The following is an 8,743-nucleotide window of genomic DNA, read 5'->3' as shown; positions in this document are numbered from 1 at the left end:
GCTGGCCCCCTGACACTGACCCTGGGAGGGTGTCCACAGGGCTGGTCTCAAGGAGCAGTGGCCCACTCAGGCTGGCCCCCTGACACTGACACTCACCCTGGGAGGGTGTCCACAGGGCTGGTCTCAAGGAGCAGCGGCCCACTCAGGCTGGCCCCCTGACACTCACCCTGGGAGGGTGTCCACAGGGCTGGTCTCAAGGAGCAGCGGCCCACTCAGACTGGCCCCCTGACACTGACACTCACCCTGGGAGGGTGTCCACAGGGCTGGTCTCAAGGAGCAGCGGCCCACTCAGGCTGGCCCCCTGACACTGACACTCACCCTGGGAGGGTGTCCACAGGGCTGGTCTCAAGGAGCAGCGGCCCACTCAGGCTGGCCCCCTGACACTGACACTCACCCTGGGAGGGTGTCCGCAGGGCTGGTCTCAAGGAGCAGTGGCCCACTCAGACTGGCCCCCTGACACTCACCTGACACTGACCCTGACACTCACCCTGGGAGGGTGTCCACAGGGCTGGTCTCAAGGAGCAGCGGCCCACTCAGGCTGGCCCCCTGACACTGACCCTGACATTCACCCTGGGAGGGTGTCCGCAGGGCTGGTCCAACCTGGGATGGATAATCCCAAGGCTTTTCCTGTTCACTCTTGCCCCTTGGTTTGAAGCATTAAAGGTAATAAGGGCCGCAGAGTGGTGCAGGTGGTAGATCCACTGCCTCACGGTGTGGATAAAGCATATTGGGCGCTGTGTGGTGCTTGCAGATAGATGCCCCTCCAACTTCACCTGTGCAAACTATTGTACGGTGATAACTGCTTTAAAAAGCTTTCACGGGTGTAGGGGATTTAACAAGCGTGTGGATCCAAGGTCCAGTTTGATTTGCTGTGAGCACAAATATTTGCACTTTGCTGTTTTGTGGGGGGTGAGTTGTTGAGGCGGGGAGAATGGTTTTTATGAAGTTAAATAAAGTTTGAATGCCAAATGACATGATGCGTCTTTCTGCATCCATCCATATCCCCCTGATGGCTACAATGCTGAATCCTCCAGTCTTGCACTGCTCAGCCTTTCATCGAAGCTGGAACAAAACAACACAGCAACAGGTCTTGAAAGTCTGAAGAAGGGTCTCGACCCGAAACGTCATCCATTCCTTCCATCCAGAGATGCTGCCTGTCCCACTGAGTTGCTACAGCAATAGACAATAAACAATAGGTGCAGGAATAGGCCATTTGGCCCTTCAAGCCAGCACCGCTATTCAATGTGATCATGGCTGATCATCCACAATCAGTACCCCGTTCCTGCCCTCGCCCCATACCCCCTGACCCCACTATCATTAAGAACTCCATCTAACTCTCTCTTGAAAGCATCCAGAGAATTGGCCTCCACTGCCTTCTGAGGCAGAGAATTCCACAGATTTACAACTCTGAGTGAAAACATTTTTCATTTTGCATCTATCTTCAGTGTAAACCACCAACAGGCCCTTCGGTTCATCGTGTCTGTGCCGATGAGGATCTAATCTGTACATCTTCCTGCACCTCGTCTATATCCCCTCAAATCTCTAACTGTTTATGTGCCTTTTGAAATGTGTGCTAAGTGTTGCTGTTGTATTTGCTTCCATCACTTCCCCTGCCAGTGCGCTCCAGACACCTACTGCTCTCTTGTGTAAAAATATATATTCTGAGAACTGCACTCCGCTAAACAAGACTCAGGAACAGCTCCTTCCCATCTGGTATTCGGCTTCTCAATGGTCTTGCTGTAAGCTAGAGTACAGTCTGATTCTGCTCTACCCCATTGCAGACATTGCACTTTGTCTCTGAAACTGTTGCTCTGCAGTGTTGAAAGCTGTCGTCTGCAGTCTGTATCTTTTCCCTCACTCCACCTATTGTAGCTGAGTTTGGATTGGCTGTGTTTATGTATAGTATTATCTGATTTTGAATGGGTAGCTGCAAAACAAATCTTCTCACTGCAGTACATGTGACAGGAATAAACCAAAACCGAAATCTAAAACTTGCCACATAAAACTCCTTTAAACTTCTCTCCTCTCACCTTAAAGCTATGGTGTGTACCCCAAGAACATACAATAGAACAGCACAGGAAGAGGACCTTTAACCCACAATATCTGTGCTGAACATAATACCAAAACGAGCTAATCTCCACTGCCTACACATGATCCATATCCCTCCATCCCCTGCATATCCATGTGCCAATCTATAACTCTCTTAAGTACTGCTATATTCACTGGAATTTAGAAGGATGAGAGGGGATCTTATAGAAACATACAAAATGTTTAAGGGATTGGACAGGCTAGATGCAGGAAAAATGTTCCCGATGTTGGGGGAGTCTAGAACCAGTGGTCACAGTTTAAGAATTAAGGGTGGGCCATTTAGGACTCAGATGAAGAAAAGCTTTTTCACCCAGGGAGTTGTGAACCTGTGAAATTCTCTGCCACAGAAGGCAGTGGAGGCCAATGCAGGATGTATTCAAGAGGGAGTTAGAGAGAGCTCTTAGGGCTAACGGGATCAAGGGATGGGGAGAAAGCAGCAACAGGGAACTGATTCTGGATGATCTGCCATGAACATATTGAATGGCGGTGCTGGCTCGAAGGGCCAAATAGCCTACTGCTGCAACTATTTTCTATGTTTTACTATTGCAGCTGCCTCCACCACCATCCCTGGTAGCATGTTCCAGGATACACCCAAAAAGCTGGAGTAACTCAGCGGGTCAGACAGCATCTCTGGACAAAAGCAATAGGCGCCGTTTTGGATCGAGACATCTTCAGACTCGTCTGAAGAAGTGTCTCGACTGAAACATTCCCTGTTCCTTTTCTCCAGAGATGCTGTCTGACGTGCTGAGTTACTCCAGCTTTTTGTGTGGATCTTTGGTTTAAACCAGCATCTGCAGTTCCTTCCTACACAATGTGCAGGACCACCACCACCGACCATTCTCTCTGCAAAACAAAAATCATTGCACATCTCCTTTAAACTACTACCCCCCCCCTAATTTTTAATATTTTGGCATCAATTCTTTAACGTTTGACGTTCTCCCCCTGTTGAAAATGATTCTAACTGTCTACCATACTGGCTCTCATATTTTATATATTTCTATCAGATTCAACCGGTATTCGGGGGAAAATAACCCCGAGTTTGTCCAACCTCTCCTTGCAGCTAGTACCACCTAATGCAGGCAGCATTCTGGTTCTGGACTCCCCCCAACACCGGGACAATTTTTCCTGCATCTAGCCTGTCCAATCCCTTAAGAATTTTTATATGTTTCTACAAGATCCCCTCTCATCCTAAATTCCAGTGAATATAAGCCCAGTCGACCCATTCTTCCATCATATGCTAGTCTCGCCATCCCTGGAATTAATGTGGTGAACCTACAGCACACTCCCTCAATAGCAAGAATGTGCTTCCTCAAATTAGAAGACCAGGTGCGGTCTCACCAGTGCCTTGGACAACTGCAGTAGGACATCCTTGCTCAATTCCTTTCACTCTGAAGGCCAACATGCCATTAGCTTTTCTTCACTGCCTGCTGTGCCTGCATGCTTACTTTCAGTGACTGATGTACAAGTACCCTAGGTCTCGTTACAACTCCCCTATTCCTTATTTGACACTATTCAAATAAAAATCTGCCTTCTTGTTCTTGTCACCAAAGTGGATAACCTCACATTTGTCCACATTATACTGCATCTGCCATGCATCTGCCCACTCACCCAACCTATGCAAGTCACCCTGCAGCCTGATAGCATCCTCCTCGCAGCTCACTCTGCCACCCAGCTTCGTATCATCCACAAACTTGGAGATGTTACATTTAATTCCTTCGTCTAAATCGTTAATATCTATTGTACATAACTGGAGTCCCAGTCACCCCACTAGTCACTGCCTGCCATTCTGAAAAGGACCTGTGAATTCCTACTCTGTTTCCTGTCCGTCAACCAGATCTCTATCCATGTCAATACCCTCCCTACCCCCAATACCATGTGCTCTAATTTTGCCCACTAATCTCTTGTGTGGAACCTTGTCAATCCTTTAAGTATCATTTGCCAATCTATCCTAGCAAATTCCCATCTAATACCATCAAAATTAACTTTGTTTAAGTTCAGTTCCCTTGTCTCTGAATTAACTGTATTACTCTCTATCTTAATGCATAATTCTACCACATTATGGTCACTGTTGCCCAAGAGGCTGAACACAACAAGTTTGCTAACTAATCCTTCCTCATTACACAATATTCAGTCTCGGATAGCCTGCCCTCTAGTTGGTTCCTCTACATATTGGCTTGGACTGTTTCCGATCCGAAACGTCACTTATCCCTTTTCTCCAGAGATGCTGGCTGAGCCGCTGACGTACCCCAGCACTTTGTTTCTATTGTTGGTTCTCCTTGTACATGGTTTGCAGAAGGCTGAAATGCAAGTACAGCAAATAATTGGGACAGATAGAAGTGCTTTATGCAAAGGAAACTGTATTCATAACTGGGGTGGTTATGCTTCAGGGCTTTGATGAAAGAAAGATCAGAGAAGAACACATCTGGAGTATCTATTAGTCATCCATTTAATGAAGGATGAAAATTGAGGGATTACTAGATTAGCAGCTAGAATGTCTGACACTGTCCCAATAGGAAAGGAGGCACATACTAAGTTTGATGCCGTGAGCCTTCATTTTGGTGGAGACATGATTGAAACATTAAAGCTGTTCAGTGTCTTTAAAAGGGTAGATCTTGAAAGGATATTGCCCCTTGTGAAAAAGGAGTCCCAGAACTAGGAGTCCCTGTTTAAAAATAAGGGTTTGCCCATGTAAAATATGAACAAGGTGTATTTTTCTTTTGAAGTGTGATTATATAGAACAGTACAGCTCAGGAACAGATCTCAGACTGTGCCGAAAATGATGCCAAGATCTGGATGCACATGATCCACATCCCTCCATCTCCTGAGTATCCACGTGCCTATCCAAATCGCTCTTAAATGCCACTGTCGTATCTACTTCCAGCACCACCACTGGCAGCGTGTTGCAGGCACTCGACGACCTCTGTGTACAAACTTGCTCCACACACCTTCTTTAAACTTTGCCCCTTTCACCTTAAAGCTGTACCCTCTAGTATTTGGTGCTTCTCATTCTGGGAAATAGGTTATGTCAACCTTATCTATGCCTTCCATCATTTTATATACTTCTAGCAGGTCACCTTGCAACCTCTGGCATTCCAGAAAAAAAAATCCAAGACTGTACAACCTCTCCCGGTTGCTAACATTCCCTAAGCCAGGTATCACAAAATGCTGCAGGAACTCAGCAGGTCAGGCAGCGTCATGATGCTGAGTTACTTCAGCATCTTGTGTCTATCTTTGGCATAAACAAGCACCTGTAGTTCCTTTTAATTATATAATTCTGGTAAACCCCCTCGGCACCCTTTCTAAAGCTTCCACATGCCTTCTGTAATGGGACAACCAGAACTGCTTGCAATACTCCACGCCGATCATCAATCACCGCTTATCCTAGGTTCATATCCGACACACTAGGGAAATTTATGGAAGCCAATTAACCTGCAAACCTGCCCGCCTTTAGAATGTGGGAGGAAACTGGAGCACCCGGAGAAAACTCACGCGGTCACAGGGAGAACGTACAAACTCCCTACAGACTGCACCTGTAGCCACGATCAAACCCGGGTCTCTGGTGCTAGACTCGATGGGCCGAAAGGCCTGTTTCCGCACTATATCTCTGAAGTCTACCGCTGCGCCACTCTGGAATTCACAGAGGCCAATTATTCTACACACCTGCACACCTTTGGATGTGAGAGGAAACCTATGTGACAACATTCCACCCAGATAGCTCCCAAGGTCAGGATCAAACCCAGGTCTCTAATACTGTGAGGCAGCAGATTGATCAGCTGCAACACACTGTGGAAGCAAAGTCTGAAAGGCACTTCAATAAAGGGGTAAAAAGTTATGGGCATAGGCAGGAATGTGGAATTAAGCTTACAATCACATCAGCCGTGATCAGTTTGAATTGAGTCGAGTTTATTGTCATATGCACAAGTATAGTGAGGTATAGCTTGCATCACTTACACTCAGACAACACACTAAATCATAAATCATAGATAATCTACACACATTCTACACGACAGTTAAAAGAAAGCAAAAAAACAATGCATTAATGCAAAACACAATTAGAAAAACAACTCCATGGGAGAACAATTATTGTCTGTGGTGTTCCATTGTGGAGGTCTGATTGTCAGTTCAAGAGCGTGATGGTTGTAGGAAAGTACCTGTTCCTGAATCTACTGGTGTGGGACTTCAGGCATCTGTACCTCCTGCCTGATGGTAGCATCTTTGCTGGATGTGTTGCATGGAGGGCAGGGCTGTGCCCATGATGGACTGCCCTGACTCCACCACTCTCTACTGTGCCTTGCGTTTCTGTGGATTGTAATTGCCGGACCAGGCCACGATTCACTGTACCTCGGTGAAACTGAACGGAACTGCACAGAAGAGAATTTCTACAGTGCATATATATACGTTTTGATACAAGGAACTAAATATACTGGACCCTGGAGAAAAACACACAGTGCTGGAGTAGTCTAGTGGGTCAGGCAGCATCTGTAGACCGAGTGGATAGATGGATGATGCTTCGGGTTGGGAATGATGAAGAGTCCCAATCCAAAACACCACCTCTCTCTTTCGTCCATAGGTGTTGCCTGACCTGTTGAGTTACTCCGCATTTTGAGTTTTGTATAGGTTCGTCAGAGTATTTGGTGACATGCTGAATCTCTTTAAATCTCAAGGAAATGTCACTGCTTTCATCTGCGTGCTGGGCTTTTGTAAAATTCAGTGGGCCGAGCAGCCTATCTGCCCCGAATCTCTCGAGGCCCAAGGGGAGTCTGGCCTTAATGTGCACTGGGTAGGGATGGAACAATGCAAACACAGATTCACCTACACACACACAATGATACAACTCCTTAATTGAACACTTGCACTCGGTCCATCAAAGCCTTCTGGATCTCCCAGTTACTAACTATTTTAACTCCCCTTCCCATTCCAAACCTGACCTTGAGCTGAAACATCACCTATTCCTTATCTCCAGAGATGCCACCTGACCCGATGAGTTACTCCAGCATTTTGTGTCTGTCTTCAATCCAAAACTGACCTTTCCATCTGGGGTCTCCTCCATTGCCAGAGTGGGGCAATTTGCAAACTGGAGGAGTAGCTCCTCATATTCCATTTTGATAGCTTAAAACCCAACAATATGAACATTAAATTCTCCAGTTTTAAGTAACCTCTCCCCACACCCCCCCCCCCCCTCAATTTCCAGTGACCCCACTCCCAGTGTGCATTCATTACTTCCACCATCCTGACCCACTTTTTCCCCTCTCCCCTTCCATCTATACCCCTTTCTCTGGCTTTACACTTTACTCATTTTCCCTGACACCCTTTTGTCTACTTTTCATCTCTTGCCTTTGTCCACCCATCTGCCCATCTACACCCCCCCCCATCACACTCACCTGTATCCACCTATCACTTGCCAGGCCTTGCCCTGTCCCCACCTCTCTCTTATTTCAGCTCCCCCCCCCCCCACCCCCACTACAGTAATAAGTCGGAAGAAATATTCCGACCCAAAACATCTGCCTGAGTTCCTCCAGCACTTTGTATTTCGCTCCAGCTTGTGTCTCCAGCGATTTACTGAATCTGTACCAATCATTTACACTGATCTCATTTTATTCTCCCCAATTAGGCTTGTATACACTGGAATTTAGAAGGATGAGGGGGGATCTTATTGAAACATATAAGATAATTAGGGGATTGGACACATTAGAGGCAGGAAACATGTTCCCAATGTTGGGGGAGTCCAGAACAAGGGGCCACGGTTTAAGAATAAGGGGTAGGCCATTTAGAACGGAGATGATGAAGAACTTTTTCAGTCAGAGAGTGGTGAAGGTGTGGAATTCTCTGCCTCAGAAGGCAGTGGAGGCCAGTTCGTTGGATGCTTTCAATAGAGAGCTGGATAGAGCTCTTAAGGATAGCGGAGTGAGGGGGTATGGGGAGAAGGCAGGAACGGGGTAGTGATTGAGAGTGATCAGCCATGATCGCATTGAATGGCGGTGCTGGCTCGAAGGGCTGAATGGCCTCCTCCTGCACCTATTGTCTATTGTCTATTGCCTAGACTCCAGCAAACACCCGCACTACATTTTAAGTGATTTATTTTTTTCCCAAATAGAGGAGAATCGGCATATGGACACATATTCTTGAAGGTTCGGTGTATGGACAAATACTCTTGAACGTCTACACGTGTACAGTAGCGAGCATATTGACCAGTTGCAGCACGGCCTGGTTCGGCAACTCGAACGCCCGGGAATGATGGAGATTACAAAAAGTGTCAGACACTGCCCAGTGCCAGTCCCCCTCCCTGCCATGGAAGGTGATTCTGTCTCAAAAAGGCAGCCAGCATCATCGAGCACCCACACCACCCTGGCGGGCTACGCTCTTATTTCCCTCCTGCCATCGGAAGAAGTTATTTATTATGCGTCTGAAAACTGCAAGAGTCCAGGTTCAGGAGAAGCTGCTTCCCAACAAACATGAGGCGATTGAAGGACACGACCAATGTAAACAGAAATCTGATCTACCCGCTGCCGTGGCTGCACTCAGGACTCCAGGCTTTGTTGTTTTTGTTTTGGACTATATTCAGGCTATTTTGAATTGAAGCTTTTTGTTCTGTACAATGGGGTCTAGCGAGTACTGTTTATATAATCTGTTGTGCTGCTGCCAAGTAAGAATCTCG

The 8,743-nt window shown here is 46.8% G+C and overlaps 1 long non-coding RNA gene across 1 annotated transcript in view; it reads right to left on the bottom strand.

Moving 5' to 3' along the window:
• LOC144603241 (uncharacterized) overlaps nt 1-8,743 on the bottom strand; it is a 478,910-nt gene that overhangs the window by 208,444 nt on the left and 261,723 nt on the right. The window lies entirely within an intron of this gene.

This window comes from Rhinoraja longicauda, chromosome 19 (genome assembly GCF_053455715.1).
Source record: "Rhinoraja longicauda isolate Sanriku21f chromosome 19, sRhiLon1.1, whole genome shotgun sequence".
NCBI lineage: Eukaryota > Metazoa > Chordata > Chondrichthyes > Rajiformes > Arhynchobatidae > Rhinoraja > Rhinoraja longicauda.
Note: the sequence above shows the minus strand (reverse complement) of the source record. Positions and strands in the feature narration are given on the sequence as shown.